Raw genomic sequence first — 20007 nt, 5'->3', positions numbered from 1 at the left:
CCCCAGCGGCGCCGCGCGCGGGGGGCCGCGCGCTCCCCCCTCACACCCGCACGCACCCCCACACACCGAGGGTCACGCACACGCAGAGAGACACACAGACGCACACCGAGGGTCACACACACAGACAGACACACACAAACACACACCGAGGGTCACACACACACAGACACAGTGCACACACAGACACATAGACACGCACACGGAGGGTCACGCACACACGGACACACAGACACACCGCCGCCCCGGCCCGCGGTCTGAGGGGCAGAGCGGCTGCTCCGTGAGGGGCCGGCCGTGTCCCCGTGTGTCCCCGCAGTGTCCCTGGCTGTCCCTGTCCCAAACGCTGCCATCAGAAACCAGCGCGGGTCCAAACCCGGCTCCAAAGCTCCAGCCCCGGCTGAGGCTCTGGGAAAAGCGAGCCCGGCCCTCAGAGCACGGAGCCACCGGGCCGCAGCAGCGGCACCGCGGCACTCGGGGCAGCCTGAGCCCGCGGGCCAATGGCCGAGAATCGAGGAACCATGGAGTAGTGGAACCAGCAAGGCTGGAAGAGACCTCTGAGAACACCAAGCCCAGCCACCAAGCCCGCACTGCCGCTGCAGCCCCCAAAGTGGTGAGCTCAATTTTGAGATTATCAGATTGCTATTGATAGGCGCTGTATTTGTGTGCAAAAGTCACTGCACTCCACTTGCCTCACTGTCTGTTACCAAACAGTGCAACGTGATGTCCTGGTGCTGTGCTGCCATGATGCCATGCCCTGCCACCATATGCCATTGGTTTCACAACTAAATATTGCATAGATGGACATGCATCAGCTGAACAAAATAAAATGAAAACTGGGACCTTTCCTTCTAAAAAAAAAAAAAAAAAAGAGGCATTTAAAATTAGGAAACACCCTATATAGACTTGTGCAACCTGTACTATCCAGAGTACTGTACAAATAAGGTATTATATGAGAATTGTTGTAAGCACAGTCTTGCCTTATGCAAGGGCAGGTTGGTTTTTCAGAATGATTTGAGGGCCATGAGAACGGGAGCTCTGCTCACATCCTCCACAGCAGCCCAGTGATTATTTTATACTTATTTTTAGATATGTATTCACATGATTTTTTCACTCTGGAGTAGTTACACCTGGTACCTAGGTACTTCTTGACAGAGTATTTAGAATCACATAACTGTAAACTCCTCATCATAACTGTCTAGTGGACAGTTTTTCACAGACTGTCCCTTGGAAAACGCCTGCCCACTGAAGCTGGGACATCATCCAATCATTCAGCCATAGGAAAACTAACTCAGGCAGACAAAGATTGGAGTCTGAATCTCCCACAGTCCTGATGAGAAGTTTTACCATTTTGTCGTACCCTGCTACACACCAAGGGTTCCTTTTTTGTTGTATGGAAACCCTCACATGTGGTAGGCAGCCCTACACTGTGGGATGAGGCTTTTCCATTTCAGATTACCAAGAAAAGATGAATCCATTGCAGCATAGGCACTGAATTGCAGTCAGTGCACATGAACTCTTAAGAAAAAATTAAAAAAAACCTCTAGCTGGAATATGCAAATTAAAGTTTCTCAGATTACTACAGCAGTTAAATTTAGGTACATTTTACAGAAGTCACTCAGTAAAATGTGTCTGTGACCCCAAAAGAAAGCCATGGGGAATATCACAGCAATATTTCAGTGTGGGAACAACGGTGTCATTTGTCCAGTCTGGTTTTTGAAAACAGCTAAAAAATGGTGATGGTTTAAACTTTGTCTCTAATAAATAGCATATCCTCTGATCATTGTAGTCCATTTATAAATTATAATGCAGTGACAGTGGATTAACTGATGCTCTCAGTATAAATTATTATTAATAATGATAAAAAAAAATATCAGATTTTTTTTCAAGATTACTCTTTTAAAGTCACAATTAATTTATCTCTCCTAAATTATTTATCATCAGGAAAATGTCACAGTGACATCGTATCATGATGCATTTGCATTTTAATTTAGTAACATATGGTTACTTCTCAAAGAACCCACCAAACTGGTTATTCAAGGTAGCATTGTGAATTTTTCATTGCAGGAAAGAGAAGATATCAACACCAATGTGGCCTAGTCTGGGAACACTGAATAAATTATTTAAAAAAAAACCCAACCCAACCCTATTTGAAACTCTATTACCCAGCGCAGAAATAGCGTGACACAAGGTTGTGGGAATCCACAGGTAAATAACTGCAAGTGCTTGCAAGGCAAAATCTTGGTTTGTTACCCATGAGAGTGAGACAAACCCCTAAATGCTCACTATCAGGGGAACATAAGAGATTTGGATTGTATCTTTAAATTGATCCACTTCTCTAAGCAGTGCTAGCAAGTTACTTAATTCACAGGAACCTTTTGGAGCTTTGCAGACTGCTTCATTATATCTCTCCAATTTTAAGCAAGGCCAAGAATTGTAACAATTTTGTGTCCTTTACTGACAGCTCATATTAATGTTTAATTTCCACCCCCTGCCTGGACAAGGCTCCCGAATCTCCTTCCTTGGACACTGACAGAGGTTCGAGAGGATGAGCTCCAGACACAAACCAAGTAACAGCCGGACTTAGAGCCGCGCTACAGGGCACAGTGTTCATATGGAAACTTTGTTTCTCTGTGCATAACTTCACTTTTTACAAATATATACACTAAGTGTCTATATATACACTGTATACCTCAGGAACAAAGCTGCTTTTATGCAAACTGCAGTCGTGTTTCTTTGTTTCAGTCATCTGCAGACGCACCATGAAGTGTTTTGCATAAACCAAGGCACACGTTTACCCCAGCTTAGCTACTTGTGAAGGCCATAGGCATGCTCACTTCAATTCCTTGCTAAAAGCAACCCATTTAATTAAAAGATTAGCCATGAGAAATGTCACTTTCTGTGCTGCCAGGAGAAAGGGCACAGGCATGTTCTGTTCAGCGAGCTTAGACTCCTGTAATATTTCATTTGTGCTCACGCTGGAAGGGGCTAACAGCCACATGGAAAGAAGGGGTTTATAAAGGATGCATTTGTGATGCAATGAGCATTAACAGCTCTTGTCCCCAAACTGCACAGTAATATAGGCTGGAATTTGCAAACTTAGTGCTGTATAGGATGCAGTGAGAAAGGAACATCCTACAGGAGCTCAGAACCTGCTTCAGTATGAGCAGTAACTAACACAGGTAAAGCTTGTTTGTTTTCTAATTTGAGGCACTATGGTTCAAAGATAAGGGTCTGACCAAAACTAGTTAAACCAGTTTAGGAAAAGTGCAGGAACTTATTTTTAGCTGTGGACTAAAGCTAGTTGGTGCATTTAAAGATATCTTTGGATTCAAAAGAGGGCAAACACCTCATGAGAGAAAATTTGTGATTTTACTCTCCAAAGAGTCAATATAGTTTTTTGTCAAGTGCCTCTTTTGTCTTTTACTAATGAAATAACTGATTGAGGATATTTATTTAGTGATCTGAGTGGGTTTTAAATTCTACCCTGAATATACTGCTTGTTAGATATCAGTGTACAAACAGGATGGGTAACAAATATATTGTTTGCAATCGAATGCATTCTGCTACCTTTTCTATGCTTTCCATCATAATGTGCTAATTCTTTGAGGTTTGGGAACAGCTGTTAGGATTATGATGTATATTCAGTAAAAATTACTGACTCAGAATGGAATGGACCTCTGCAGATTGTCTAGCCCACCCTCTCTGCCCACCTGGAGCAGGTTCATCAGAGCCATGTCCAGCTGGGCACTGAGCATCCAAGGACAGAAACTCTACACTCACTCTGGGCAGCCTGTGCCAGTGTTTGACCTCCTTTGCAATTATAAAAGAAAGGGTTTTCTTTTGTTTAAGTGGAAATTCTGTATTTCCTATCACTGGACACTACCAATAAAAGTGTGTCTGCTGTCCCCTGCCCAGGGATTTACCCACACAGCTCACAGCCAGTGTGCTGGCCCCCTGCATCCCCAGGGCCTTTCCACAAAGCTGCTCTCCACCACTCCATTCCCAGTCTGTACTGGTGCATTGGGGTTTTCCTCCCCAGTGCAGGGCTTTGCATTTCTTTTGTTGAACTTTACAAGTTTCCTGTTGGCTGATGGTTATCTTTTCCTGCATGACTAAACACAAACATAATTTCTACTTTTGCGTCCTTGCCACGTCACTTACAAGCAGCAGAAATACCTGCCACGAGATCTGAATATGAAACTTCATTTCATTATTCTTATTTTGAAAAAAAACTAATTAAAACACCTCTTAACTGTACTGACCACTGTGCCATGCCCTGCCAGTTTAATATGAATGATATTTATGTTTGATATTTCCTCCTTTCTTTTTCATTGCCTTTTGGCATATCAATACACTTAATTATAGTTTAGTACACTGAGTATATTGATAAATGTGTGGGTGATAGAAACAGTTGCTAGGAAAGGCTGACATCCATCAGGAGTGCTGCAGGGGGAAGGGATCCTTGAGAGGAATGATGGAGGTTTAGTTATAACTTGATGATGTGAGGCTTGGCTCATTAATGCACTAAACAAATGGGGCTCTCTGGGTCATATGACTAAAACAAAACAGTTTATAAAGAAAAACTTTTGTACAGAATAGACTTCTTGAAAGAACCTTCAGAGGTATTGAAGATGCAAAAGTTACTGCTCAATTATTTTCAGCAGACTGGCTGAAAAAAAAATAGCCAGGTATCTCTGTGAGGAGCAGAGGATTAAAGGGAGCTGAATGGGCTCGTGGTGCTCAGCTGTCCCAGGCACGGGCTCACAGAAGTGCCTTTGTAAAATGACCGTGGGTGATCTTTTACACAGCTGTGCTTTGCTGCCTCTAACCTCCTTTTAATTGTCCTTCAGCTTGCAGACTGAATGAGTTTGCCAATACACACCTTTGTTTCCCTGCCAGCACTTGCCTTTTTAGCCAACAAACCACTCCTGCAGTGATACATTTGTAGGGAGAAATCTTACCCCATTTCAGCTTTCATTCTACAGGGCTAGAAGAACCACGATCTGCAAGTTTTCTCTTGTGTAGAGAATCTCTTATCTGTTCCATGTGCGCATCTTAGCATATTTTTCAGATTAAATTTGTAATTTTGTAAAATATTCCAGGTAAAGTTTCACTGAGATCTTACATGGCAAAAAATATTTTCATATCTCTACTGAAATCAGATCTCTTGATGGCAACTTGGGCTTATATTTTTTTTTTGGCATAGCTGCCTCATGCCAGCAGTTCACAAAAAGTGTGATTTTGAAGAGTATATTTTGGGTTTCTCTTCTGTCATGTCAAACTGAGGTTCTAGCACATAGTGATGCTATTTGTTCCCAAACACAAAACTGCACATTTGTATATAAATGAAATTTCTTCTCATTTCTAGCAATCTAGGCTACAGGCTCGTTTAGTATTAATTCTAATTGGTAGTCATTAATTATTTGTGTTACAAGTGTTTCTTCACTTTATCAGTGAATTTTCATTATCATGTATCCAACACTAACATTACTTGTAGCTATTTCCTTTTATGTCAGCTCATTTCACACTTCACTTTGCCTCTTTTTTCTATTAGTTTTCCACATCAAAATGTTGGAAGCTCCTTTTTTCTTATGCTTTGTAACTACATAATATACCCCAAGTTCTGATACTTCTGAATTCATGGTCAGCTCTCCCTTCTATTTCTGTTTTAGTTACCCTTTTCTTACACATGCTGTGTGATTTATCCTCAAGATTACACACAATCGCACCTGGCTCCCAAAAACAGGGGTGATCATTTCTCCCCCTGGGTAACTACATAAACTTTACAAGCTTGTTATTGCTCATAATGATTGCGTCACAATTTTTCCTGTTGTTCTATTAAACACTTTAATAATATACTTTCATATAAGCAGAACATCCCACCTCAATGGTGTTTTCGCCAAAGACTTTCTCTTGAGCTGTCTGACTTTGTAGGTTCAGACTTATTAATGTATTTCTCATGTTTGCTCTGTTCAAAGGAAGCCATTTCATGCTTTCACCTGTGAAGCAATCCCTTCTTCAGAACATAATCACTGTTTCAAAAGTTTGCACTTTGTTGGTGGTTATTGTACTGTTTATCCTTTTGGTGATGTTGCATTACACTCATTGTGACTTCATGTGACAGGGGCAGAGCAGAAGCCTGAAGCAATCAGGGATGAGGGCCCTCCTCACCAAAGGAAGGTGCACAAGAGACAACAGGGCACTGTTCTGTTGCCTGGGGTCTCCATCCCCATAGTGACTGTGCTCTCAAGGATGAGTAGCAGTACTGGAAGAATTGGGACAGAGTTATGTGGGCCTTGATCGGATGAGAGGGATGGGTGAAGCCAGGTTCTGAAGATGATGATCCACGTCACAGTGATAAGTTACCTTCATGCCTTTGGAGAGCAGAGAATTGGGTTCACTTATTTTTAGTAGCCTGCATTGAATGAAAAGTGGATGAAGACAAACTGCTGCTTGTTCTGCTGAGCCCAGGGACAGACTGGGTGAGGCCTTTGAGTGCAGACAAGGTGTATTGTGACTGCTGGCCACCGATTTGCTCATGAATTGCCACTGCCTGTGCCAACCCTGCCCGCTGGGATAGCTCAGAGAGCTGTTCCTTTGTCATCAGGAACGTTACTTCTCCACAGCCCTGAACTAATTGCTGCTTCTAATTGCCCCATGCTTTCCATCCTGGAGTAATTTCAAAAAGTGTTACACTTATTTTGGTTTTACTCAGGTGATCCAAGGAGCTGCTGATCCTGGTTGTAGTGAGGAGAAAGTTAAATCTCTTGCAGAGTTTTCTGTGTTTTTCTGTTTTCTGAACTTGGAAAGATAGCTCAAGATGGCAAAAGCAAGTAGATAAAAAGCCAAGAAAGAAAAGTAATTAAAAAAAGAGAGGGGGAAAGGCAACAGAAAGTAGGGCAGGGAAGGATTTCAAACACAAAGATGTGTAGGTGGATGAGGAACAGCTGAAGACTGGCCATCAACAGCAAATGGAGTTGTAAAAACATTTGAAATAATTTGTGATGTGCCTTTGACTTTTTGGACTGTGGAGACAGAGAAGGTGTTTAGAAAACCCACCAGACATGGAAATGGAGAACCATGTAAACTTTACTTTATTTTGAGTGTGAATCCTTGAATGGATAAGGAAAAAATACATCTCTCATAGCTGCACTGTCAATACTCAATTGATGTAGTTATCTACAGAACAAAGTTTTGTTATTCTTCATCAAGGTTTCCAGGCTGCCATAGCACAAACAGCCTGTAAGAAACAGCCTCAGACTCATGGCAAATTGCAGCTTCAAAGGTGAAAAACAACAAGATCCCTGCTGAAGACACCTGGTTGTGTGTTAACCATGTGTTAACATGTTGAAGTATGGAAAAATGCAAATCCTACCTTAGGAAACTACACCATGACAAAACAAGTGTTGTGCTAAGTGATTCCTATTGCGCCTGTGGAGAGGTTACTCTGCCAGCATCTCTGGCCAAGGCCTGGAAACTGTTCCTAAAAATCTGCAGCAGATATAGCAGCACAAAGTCTGGTGTATGCTTACCTTCTGGCTCTTAGGCACAGTCCCAGGACCCATTCTGAGATTTATTCTTTATTTACTTTATTTATTATCTAAAATCTCATGTGAGCCATTGAGTGATATAACCTGGGATGTGATTTGAAATTTTAAATGAGTAAATTAGTTGTAGCAGCAGGAGAAAGACTATGCTCAGAAACTCTGGATCTTCATCTAAGTAACTTATTTAACTTAAAGAGACCCACAAGTCAGCAAGAGCAAAACAAAATAGTGAAGGCCCACAAACAGGATTAGTACCTGTAATTAACCCATATGTGGCATTTTACTTTATGCCATTGGTTGTACAGAGCAGGGACCACACATGGTTTAAGATGCTACTGCAGTTCCAATAAATATTTGATATTGATTTGGAGCCATCAACCTTAGTGCCATTTGCAGTTTCCAGAAAATTTATTGATGACGTGTGAGTAGCACTGGAAGACAGAATTTGGGTATCAAGGCGAGCAACACCCTGCCTTTGTTTCTTACACTCTGCTTCCTTAAGCATTTGCTGTTGGCCACACTTAGGGTAGCATTGAGAAAAGAAAATATTGGCTCATTTGCCAGTCATTATCTTCACTAATATCACTGAGCAGATCTACAAATGTTGAGCAATGTACTCTCTTTATGTGGCATGGTTGCAAGATGCCACTGATGTCAAGACACCCCAGATAAGATTAATATCTCATCAACCAATGAACTGTATGAATTCCAACACTGAAAAAGGCTTTGTCCAGATAGCTTACACTCAGCTGAACCACTATTAGAGAACTGCTTAAATTCACCTTAGAATTATCCCTGCTAGAACAGAAAATAATATTCTTGGCCACATAGTAAATTTAAACTCCGCCAAGTGCACTGTTGTAACACTCACTGCCATGAAATTATTTAAGACACTTGAATTTACTCTCTGTGATTTAATAGCAGCTGTAATGTCACTACAGTATTGCTGCAACCTCCAATGGGGCTTGACAACTAAGGCAGAGCAATCAGCTCTTCAGGGTTGCAAGGATACAGCGTTCTGGGGCACAATTTAAGGACATATTGGACACCTGTCAGGTGGCTTTGGTCCCAGCATTCAGTCCTAATCAGACAGCAGGGTGTTCAGAAATCCCAAACACTGTAACAAACCCACAGTAGCTGTGGCACTTCCCAGAGGGGTCAAATCTAACGTGCTTTCACTGCAGCTATCGCCTGCAAATGCTCAACAACCCAGCAAACTCCATGCACTGGAGTTAGAAAAAACACCTGGCTTGCCCATGAAGAATATGGAGAGGTTGTGTACTGCAGCCTGAGTGTGTCAGGCTTGGTGTTTAAGCACCAATTCAGTGGTTATGTACAGCATCCAAAGACCTCTCACCTAAAATATCATCACAAATGCAATAGTCCTTACTCCAACAGAAGGACTCAGCAGTAACTCTGAGCTGTGATCTCATTTTGGAGCAGCCTAAATATCCAGTAATCTGGTGATTAAGGTGCCAACAGGGGTGTTGACAGGCCTGATTTCAGTCCTCAGTCGAGATGATGAGTGGCTTTAGGGCTAATTCTTTGTCCCATTGTCCATGTAAGTGACCTTGACAGCAGGCTGCCATGCACCCAGAGTGCCAGTCTTCTGGAACCTCTTACTGCACTGTTTGGCTCTATATAAAAAATTCTTCAGAGCAGGGATGTGGATGAGAAGACAGAATGTGGACTAGAAAACACTTCTCCCCTTCTAACTAGGATTCCCCTAGGGGAGAAAACCAATCCCACTCTCCTAAGGAGAGCAGCACCTTTCTGCTCTTTGGGGTGTCGATTACATTTATCTCTGTTCTTGGCAGGACCAGCCGGTGGGAATAAAGTTGAATGCATTGCTTAGAAAGGCAGGGCTTGCAATCAGGACCTGAGGCAGGCAGAGGCCTGAAAGGCGACACTTCTGTAAACCTCATTCAGATCGATTTGGTGAGCTTTGAGGCTCAGCAGCAGAAGAAATCAAATTGGGCATTTCTTCTGTGAAACACTTTAATAGCTGCTCTTATTCGACAGAGGGTCAGGATCTCTGGTCTTTGGCCATACTGGATTTTTTTTTCTTTTTCTTTATTGCTGCTTAACTCAGGACATTTTTTCCCCCAAAACTCTTATGGCATAAAACATTATTTTGTACTTGAGTTTTTTCTGTCAAACCCTGGTTTCCATGGCATGATATTGGCTGCATTTAGCTTAACTATTTCCGTTAGTTAAACATCTTCATGTTTCTTGGAGTTGCATAGAAATGAAAGCTATAGCACTTGGATTCACTGACTTTACCTGAAGGGCAGCAGTCCATTTTGCAGATAGAATGTGAAATAAATCAAGTCTGCATGTTGTCTTAAAAAGGCTGAAGCTTTTCTTGCATTTCCTCCATGTCTCATTCCTATTTCTTCATTCCCTTATCTTCTCTTCGTCTTACTAAACTGGGTGCTACAACCTTTTGGAATCTTAATTCTTAAAATCACAGAGAAAATTTAGTTGGAAGGGACCTCATCTGGTCTGAGCCCCCCCCCCCCCCCCAAAAAAGCAGAAGCAACCCCAAGCTTTGACCAACTTCAAAAAATTTGTTTTCTGTGGCTGCAAACCCCCCTCCTTCTGCTGCTCTGATTTACACTGATCCCATCTATTGTTTCTGTAAATGCTAATGCATGAGAAAGGAGCTGCAGTTGTTTGGACATTAACTTGACACACTGCAAGCACAGAGCCCAAATGTTTAGTTTTGTTCTTTGCCTCGGTGTGTAGGTGGTGAGTTCTGGTGAGCTTCTGTGAGCACAGGCTCGTGTACAACCACACCACTGTGGCCTCTGGAATTTCTAAGCCCTATGTTACAATGCAGGTAAGAGCATGCAGCACTAACTTAGGACAAAATATATGATAGAGACATTGAAATGAATACTCAATCCGAGTGTTACAAAACAAGAAAGCTCAGAAAAATAGAGAAACAAACTATGTCAGGATAGAGCACCACAGTTCTGGGTGTCAGTGGTGACACCAGGCAGAAATCAGGGAAGTGGCAGTAAAGACACTTCAGGGTTTGCGACCTCTGGTTAAGTTCCATGGTGAAGCATGAAATGCCTCTGTCTGCTACATCACTGATGGGAGGAAGAAAAGGCTACAGACAGTTCTCAAAGCATGACAGCAGCACTGACCTGGTGGCTTTGTTGCCAGGGTCAAATGCTTGTCAGAGTTAGGGCACCATCAGCCAGCTGTGTGGGGAGCCACAGGCACAGCAATGTCTGCTCCTTCCCCTTAGGAATGCCACTAAACAGAACCGTGCCTCCAGTCTGAGGCCCAGGCAGAGCTGTGCTCTTCTCGCTCTCTCTCTCAGAGCCCTTTGCCCACTCCAGGACTGTCCCTGTCCCTGGGGTGCCTGCTCAGGGCCTGGCTGCACCTGCAGCAGGCAGCTCACAGAGACCCCCGGGCAGGCTCCAGCAGGGGAAAGGCTCAGGGGAGAGCAGAGCAGAGCAGAGCAGCCTAACCTGCAATATGTTCTAGACCACCTGGCAAGCTGAAGAAGCCTCATCTCTCATCACCCAGCTAATTAGTTTGAGTGCAGTGCCATGAGGATGCAGCGACACCGACTCCAGTCCCAGGGTTAGCACAGCTGGCTGGGCTATCTGATAGCTCAGACTCTGCAGCACACACAGGCAGGTACCTTCTAAGGAATGCTGGCCTAATTCTCTCTCCTCACAGTTTTTGACTCAAGGAGCACCTTTTTTTCTGGAAGTCTGAAAAAACCAATTTTGTCTGTCTTTTAATTGTAAATGCTGCAGCAGAAACAATCAAGAGTTGAAAGCCTGTGGCCAGACAATGGTTTCTATTCAATATGACAGAATCTAGAAAAAAAATCAGGTAACGAGAGTTTAGTCATACTGGGGGTAAGGAACAGTGCTAGGCTTTCCCCACTGGTCAAGCTGCTGGAGAGTTTGGCTGCTCTTCAGTATTCCCATCCATGTGTAGATGGATAGTCTGGGAATGCCTTTGGGCTCACTAGCAGAGGTGTGAGACTGCAGCTCTCTTTAGCTTCTCTGTCTGTGCAGTCAGTGGGCAGGAGCTCTGAGCTCCACCACAGTGCACATCTTCAAGACATCTGGAACAGTGAACAGCACATCTTCAAGACATCTGGAACAGTGAACAGTCTCCTTGGCTTTCCCCTCATGTGTTTTTTAACATTTTCATTCCTATATATCTGTTTTTCTAAATGTTTTGACTAATTTTGTTGTCCAGAACAGTTATGAAAGCCTACTTCTAGTCTCATGTACCCAAGATTGTAGAAAGATATAAAGAGAAAACCTGTGTTTATTCTTCTTTCCTTATTTAAACATGTGAGACCATCTTTTCAACATGATAGAGCTTATTTTTACCCCTGCTATAATGCAAAACACAGTGAGTTTCTGTTAGATGACTTCAGCTTCATCAGGCTGAAAAATGTTTGTGCATTGGTTAGGGTTTTTCTTCATTTTGGCTTTCACCTATCATAAGCAACGTACAGTTTTACCCATCTTCTCTTTCATGGAGCTCTTTAATCTTCTTTTGGGACAACTTGCAGTTGCTCTTTATCCCACCCATACTGGGACAGTATTTCTTCATGAGTGCTCCGTGTTGCCATCCAGTCAAACGTGCCACTGCTTGTTGTTATTGTTATTTTTTGGGCAGGCTAATCTTGTTTATAATTTATGTTTAGGGACACAGCTTATCTCTTCATCAAATGCATTTGGTTTTGAAGTTCTGCAAGGGTTTACCCTGTTGCAGGGCATTCATTTTAGAAGGACTGCCTTGCTGGGCTTGGCTGTATTCACCTTTTTGGTGCAATAAGAGTTTTATGCTGCAGGCTGCTGTGTTTGATTAGTGCAGCCTTGCCCCTTAGTACCAAGTCAGCCTCACTTGGCAGTGTTTCCCAGGTTACCCAAATGACCAACCCTCACAACTTTATTTACTCCAGTCTCTGGAATAATCCCACCACACCCATCAGCATCCTCTGTCCTTTCCTGAGCTGCCACCCTCAGATTCTCTGGGATGTTATGTTATTCCAGAGCTGTTTCTGTCTGAATTTCATAGATTCTTGCATACTAGAGGCTGATTATTGCAGAGCTTTCTCCACAATACTGTGTTGTTTATAAACCCACTTCATTTGCAGGTCCTGAACCCTTTCTGATTGTGGTTTCCTCATGATGGGCAATATGGTGCTTCTGAGATTCAGGGCCTGTCCTTTCTACCCCCTCTTTCTACTGCCTAGGCAGTGGTGGAAGACTTGGTTTTGGATGCAATTTAAAGTTATAAAATCCCAGCTGAATGCTGAAGAGTTCATATTTCAAGTAATAAAATATTCATTTGTTCCCACTGACATTTTAAAATGCATTAGAGAAGCATTTATGCTGATTCCCCCATTTGTTAAAACTTGTGTCTAGAAAACTCCCATCTGGATCATATTTACTCTGATTTCTTCTTTTAAAACTTTGACAGTGATGGCTCACCTGAGTCAAATGAAAATGCTGTGTTTTGAAACTGATTGTGATAGTGAAAATTTGATTTGAGATGTAAAATTGTTGTTGGAATTCTCCAGATGACTGCTGATGTTAAATAAAGCACTACTGCCTTGAAACAGAGAATCTTGTTCTTTGAGTGTGACAGATGCCTCAGAAAGTTGTTACTTGGCACACTCTGGTAAATATTAAACAGATAATTTTGGGTGGAACCAGTAATTTTGTTGATAGAAATATCTCACAAAATACAGAATTCATCACTGTAGAGTGGAGCTCTCTAGAAGGAAAACATTTCTTTAGTAATTCTTAACAAACAAAAGAAAAAGCTCAATAAAATAGCTGATCTAATTTTCTTGTAAAATCCATTAGGATTTTAATCCTTTAGGAAAATGTCATGGGTCAGGATGTATTTTCTTGCTAATGGTTTTGTGATGGAATCAGCACAGCACACTCTGAGGGAAATACAGAGAAGTTGTTTTATAGGTGTGAGAAAGAAAACTTAGAGAGAAATTCTCAGTGTTGCCAGGTACAGAAGGAAGGTGAAGAGATGTAACTTCGTCACAGAGTGCTCTGGGGAGAACAATTGATACAGGAAGTTCTAAACAATAACAGAGACCACAGAGCTGCTGGAACTTGGGGGGTTTTTAGGTATTTCTAGTTGTTCTATGAGGATAAGGCAGTCTTTCGTTCACAGAATGTTTCCTCCATGTTTAAGCCTTCTGTGAGGGAAGAAGTGACAATGTTAGGGAGGACTCAGATCCTTGTTTTCCTGGCAGGCTTGAAATGTTAGAAAATAAGAGTAAGCCGATTATTTCTGCCAGGAAGAAAAAGATAAATATCAAAACTGAGTCAGAAAGGATCCTATATGACACATCCAAAGCTGTGTTGCAGAGTCTGAACTAAAGGTAACCCAAGAGCCAACTGCATATTTGGAGCTTCACTAAGATTTGCTCACAGTGTGCTAGAACTCAGCTCTTTGCTTTCTGATGCCTGCAAGCCTATTTTCCTAATAAGAGCTGCAGACATAATTTCATAACTTGGAGGCTGATGGCATGTGACTTTTAGGTTCCCAAGACACATGAAGTGAAATCAGGCTCAGAATGAGCAGTTTTGCTCGCAGATCCCTTTCTGCTGTGCCATGGCACTGGCTGATACAAACAAGGCCACAGTCACAGATGTGTGTGTGTTTATGTACAATCCCACTTGCCATCTCTGCTCATTCAATAGTAAAGAGTGAATACTCACTGGAAGACAAGTGGAAAAGCATTAAATTCCTTTAGTGACCATGCTGGTTTGCTCACATTGAAGGAATGGGCGGGACTCCTCAAGGCTGAGACAGGATCACAGGTTGAGGAGTGTACTTCATTGCAATGGCCAGCACATACCTGCTTTCAAATCTTTATCCTTTCTGGTAGATTTGGGTCCTTGGACTCAACAACATGAGGTTCATATTTCAGTTTTACTGGTAGTGAAGCTGAGGTAAAGAAAATTTCACCGCTGAAGACTAAGCAGCCTGGGAAGAATAAGATTCAGGCTGCTAAACTCACGACTGCTGCTCTTCTTTCTAAGCCAAACTGAATCTGACTCTGTCCTACATACATATAAAAATATTATAGCATTAGGTTTACCTAAAGGCTTTAGGTTTACCTAAAGGCTTTGGCAAATGGAGCCATGAATCCTGAAAAACTGAAAACATGGAAAGGCTGCAGCTGAAAGTCCTACAGCCTTGAAGAGAAGTTGTATTTAGAAGAAAGAAATAAGTGTAGCACACTTATTCAAGAACTGTAGTAGTTTAAGGACTCTTTAGTGGAGATAGTGGGGACTTGAGTTGGTTCTGCTCTGTGGGATCAAAACTGACCTTGTGTCCTCTCACACAAGACATGTATTTTTTGTTTGCCTCAGTCTGAAAGGTGACTCTTTTTGAAAACATTTATTGTCTCCCAGCAAACAGTGACAGTGCTGGGCAGGTTTTGTCCAGAGAGCAGAAAAGTAGCTGAAATGTCAGTTTTCTTTAATTCATTTTGCTCCATCCAATTTATTGTGGACAAGAAGTTGTATACTTAATAAAGCCATCCACATAAGGGAATATCATGTCATATTTGTGATGAGCCACCCACAAGCAGAGCAAAGTGTATGTGTGAGATTGTTACTGATGAAAAATTCAATGTTTATAACAGTCAAGGATGCTCTGTGCTATGTACTGACCCTAGAAAACAGAATCCACTGAAATGGATGCACCAGTATTTGTCAGAGTCATGCTAAACTAAGGTTATGCTTCTCAGGGAAACAATGAAGCTCATTCTTAGAAAGGAGGGAAGAAATGCCATTCAATTCACAAAGCTGACTCAGAAAATGACTGTGCATGCCATAAATCATGTTCATACAACTCTTGACGTGGTTTACAGGCCTCAACTCCTTCATTCCCACTGCCTTCAAACCACCTCATTAGCCTAACAGCAGTTAACCACCAGAAACTGCCCCTGGCAGCACCAACCACAGTGCCCTGACCTAGAGAAAGGCGCACACTTTGCACAATGTGATCCCTCAAGGCAAGGAGCTGGAGGAGCAGCTCCAGCTGAGCTTTGCTCATTAATGCTTTGTGCCTGTGCGTGGCAGAGGTGCACAGACCCTGTGGTTGCTGCACCTTAAACCTGCAAGGCACTAATCCCCCTGCCTGTGTGAGCTCTGGGCTTGCTCCACACCTGTGCCAAAGGGAGGGGATGGATTACAGCTCTGTACCTGTCAGTGTGGGGAGAGAGTGCAAGGGCAGCTGCTGAGTCTTCCTTCTCCTGGCATTTCACTCTCACCTCTGCTCCCTTTCTCCTGCTCTCTCCCTCTTCACAATGTCTGCAGATGAGTGGTATCTGCCACCTCAGTTTTACATGTGCAGAAAGCTATTGAACCATTTCTGAAAGAGAAATAAAATTTCTGTTATTGAGGATAATGCAATACATTGCATGCTAAAGACATTCTGGTTTAAAAAAATCTAATCTGTACCCCTTATTCCTAGTGAAGTTTTATTTAAAAAAATTAGGTAATGAGATCTGTAATTCTACAGATAAGACTACATGAGGAGTGGAAATGTTTCAATAGACCTGTACCTTCCATTTGATTTGTCTTTTCAAACAAAGAATTCAGGATAGTAGCTGCTCCAACATCAAAGTCACCACTGAATATTAATATTGGAGCATGGATTTTCACAATTCTGTGTGCACCAATTTCCTGATGTGTTTGAATTCTGAAAGATGAAAAAATTTGATGTCATGATTTAAGATGTCTTTTATCTTTGCAAGAAGCATAAAATTTTTTCTTGTGCCAGAACTTTGTCTGGAGCTTTGCTGGGAATGCTTTTACAATTCTACTATGTTGAGGTGATTTAGTGTTTTGAATTATTTCAGGCAGAAGAGGTTGAACTTGATGATCTTGATCCAGCTCAGGATATCCTACAATGATTCCACGATTTTCTGTAAAGCGATTGATTTGAAAAGTGGTTAGTGGGGCAGATACTGGAGAACAGAAGTTAAATTATTCCTAAGGCCAGGTCACACAGCAAAAAAATTCAATCCTAGAGCCATAAGGAACAAATATTCTTGAGCATTCTCTCTGTACAGCTTTATTCACCAGCAGTGTCATGTGGACTAAGAAGAGTAGCTCATGAGCCTGGATTTCTCACAAAGGAAATAACACTTCATACAGTATTTTCTAGAATCTCTCACAATCTCCAAGTTTCATCTTTCTTTTCTTTATTAACCAGGGTTAGCACAGACTGGAGACTCTGTTGCTTTTGTTTAATGCATGTGTGTATTAAAGGTAAAGGGCACAGTAAATGCCAGCTTTGTATAATTTACAGCTCTGATCTTGTGCTGCCTGAAAACAAATACACTCTTTTTGTGTGGGAACAGTGACAGCCACATCCTGCCTTCCTCATGAGCAATTGGGCGTTCCATTTTACCTAGAACTTGAACAGCTGGTATGAACAGAGGCTTAAAATCCAGGAAAAGAAGCAAGGGAATAAAGACTGGTGTGTCTCAATAGGACTTAGTTTAATGAGAGCCTAGAAGGAAAGGAACCAGATGAAATCTGCAAGGAAAGGAACCAGAGGAGCCCTGCATAGTTGTCTCTACAGGGCTGAGAGGGCAAAAAAAAGAAAAAGTTTAGGATGGGTATTAAGTAACTACAAAAAGTAGGCAAAACTACTTACACTGTAAAAGTCAATTTCAATTTCACATTTATCAGCAAGACAGTGCTGGCCTCCAAAATGTTCCTCTGTTTCATTGTTAACCAAAATGCTCCTGTGTGTGTCACAGCTACACATGGCAGAGGAATTAGGGAGCAAATGGTGGGACTGAGAGAGCTTCTTACTGATGAAGGACACCTGGAAAGGAATGTGCACGAGTAAGGTGACTTGCTTGTTGAAAATAGAAAAGGGTCCAGAAGAATTCACATCATTTGTAAATGATGTAAAAACTTGCCCCTGCTCAAACACAATGGACATGGTGAGAAATCTCTGAGACACTTAAATCACCTCTACTTTCGGCATAGTGCTTGCATCATGTGGAGGACAATGTTGAGTAGAAATATGTACAAACCACACAGGCAACAGTGGGCTTTGTCCTTACAGTAAAACATTGAGCTTCACTGCTAAATCCCTTTGCCTTTGTTTTCCAGTTTGTAATGCTGGATGATCACCCCTTTGGAATTATGTTATTTAACCATAAAGGTATTATTTGACAAATGCTTTAAATTTTTTTTTACTTTTTACCTTTTCTATGAAGTACTGTGTGGCTTTAGTGCTGATTTTCCTAGAATTAAAATCCCTTCCCCAAGCCATCTGGGGGACATCAGTGATCTGAAACTACCACATGGCACACTCATATGCATTCCAGCAAGTTTTTTTCCTTGCTCTTTTGAAAACGTTGACAATTTTGACTTTGAGAGAAATGTTTAGCCATTATTAATTAATTTTGAGAGGTGTGATAAAAAGCTGTTTCATCTCAATGTGAGAGCACCATCTAGAGGCAAATGACATAAACTATAGCATAAACACATACCAATCCCTTAGGTAATTATTTTTCCTTCAGAATTCTAGGGACTTTCAGAAATATTCCCAAATTGACAAACACTCTCAAGCAATTACAATGCCGTTTGAGGTTTGCAATTAGCCAGTTACCTACAGCTATCCAGCCAGAGAAAGGGTAATTTCAGCTTGGTAGGTTCATCCACACCAGGTAGAAACGCCTGGCATCAAGAAGAACATCCGAAGAGGTCTTTTTTTTTAAGCTGCCAGGTCATGGTGAAGCTCATGCCACAAGGCCTTCACCATGCTTCTTTTATTAAGTAGCTGGATTATTTAATTAAGCTTTTTTGCTTTTTCAGCTTCACCTAGCCGTGCAGAGATGCCTTAGATATACATTTTATGGCATTACAGTCTGCTTTATAAATTCAGTGTTCCCACTGACACTGATACAGCAATTCTCGGTGGTTTTGAAGATTCCTTTAAATAAGGAGGACGAATTATTGAGCCTCTTGTTTCCATCCTCTGGGATGTCAGTATCTGCTTTTCTGCCATCACAAAGTAATGTAGTAATCCTAAGGTAGGAAAGGTCTTAATATGGTTATTAAAATACTTACACTTTTTACTTCTAGTGCTTCGTAAGTGTTTGCTAAGAAGGAAGAGATCTAAGTGGTCATAGATTTCTTTTTCTTTTAGGTTTTGTGCCTGGAAATCCTGTGACCTGCACACAGCACCTGCAGAGGATTGAAGATGTAGCTCAATATGTGGCTAAACTAGATTTAACTTCTTGTGCTAGGAACAAACATCACCTGACAAAACGTCAAACATGCATTTGTGCCCATTCCTTGTAGTTCCAACAGAGAACAAAATTACCTTCAAATGTTGCAGGAGATTTAAGCCTTTTCTGGGATGGCAGTTGAAATTTACTTGAAGGATAATTCCAGGTTTGAAGGATAACTTCAGGTCTCAGGATACCAGAAGATGACGGAAACCAAGGATCTCCAGGACAAGACATTGGAAGGGACTATTTCAAGAGCATGCAGTGACAGAACAATGGGGGAGGTGGCTTCAAACTGAAAGAGAGTAGGTTTAGATTAGATATTACAAAGAAATTCCTTGCTGGGAGGGTGGGAGGCACTGGCACAGGCTACCCAGGGAAGGTGGCACTGCCTCATCCCTGGAAATGTTCAAGGCCAGGCTGGATGGGGCTCTGAGCAGCCTGGTTTAGTGGAAGGTGGAACTGGATGATCTTTAAGGTTCATTCCAACCCAGGAGACTCTGTGATTTTCTAAGGATCAGATTTTATCCTTGAGGATATATGTGGCTCTCCACAGGGAAACCAACAAAAAAGTTTGCCATGGTTTAACCCCAGCTGGCAGCCCAGCCCCACACAGCTCCTTGCTCACTCCCATGCCTGTGGGACTGGGGGGGGAAAGTCAGAAGGGCAAAAGCTACAAAGATCAAGGGCTGAGATAAGGACAGATTAATGGGGAAAGGAACAGCCATGTGCACAAGCAAAGCAAAACAGGGAATTAATTCCCTGCTTCCCATGGACAGGCAGGAATTCAGCCTTCTCCAGGAGTTCAAGGTCCCTGTGGTCAGTGGGGTCCCCTGTCCTGGCTGTGTCCCCTCCCACCCTCCCAGGCACCCCCAGCTCCCTCACCAGTGGGGCTCAGAGAAAGCAGAGAAGGCCTTGGCTCTGTGCAACAACAACAACAAAAACATCTCTGTGTGATCAACCCTGTGTTCAGCACAAATCCAAACACAGCCCCACAGCAGCCACTGCAAAGAAAATTAATTCTACTCTAGCTGAAACAAGCATGAAGATATGCAACTAAAATTTTATTCTTATTGGGAAACAAAAAACTGTCAGGGTATTTGTTTTCTGCATGCCTTGGGCTTTAGGGGATGGTTTTTATACTGGAACTAACGCAGAACTAAGAAGAAAGTGGGAAAATTA

General features: G+C 42.2%; 1 long non-coding RNA gene across 1 annotated transcript in view; it reads left to right on the top strand.

Annotated features, from left to right (window-relative positions):
* Positions 1 to 133: 133 nt before the first annotated feature.
* LOC115948718 overlaps positions 134 to 20007 on the top strand; it is a 20186-nt gene continuing 312 nt past the window's right edge. Inside the window, exons 1-2 of the long non-coding RNA XR_004082505.1 lie at positions 134 to 607; positions 18744 to 19130. This is a non-coding gene — a long non-coding RNA (uncharacterized LOC115948718). The remainder of the gene's footprint in view (positions 608 to 18743; positions 19131 to 20007) is intronic.

The sequence above is a fragment of the Geospiza fortis genome, unplaced genomic scaffold (assembly GCF_000277835.1).
Source record: "Geospiza fortis unplaced genomic scaffold, GeoFor_1.0 scaffold196, whole genome shotgun sequence".
Classification (NCBI taxonomy): domain Eukaryota; kingdom Metazoa; phylum Chordata; class Aves; order Passeriformes; family Thraupidae; genus Geospiza; species Geospiza fortis.
Note: the sequence above shows the minus strand (reverse complement) of the source record. Positions and strands in the feature narration are given on the sequence as shown.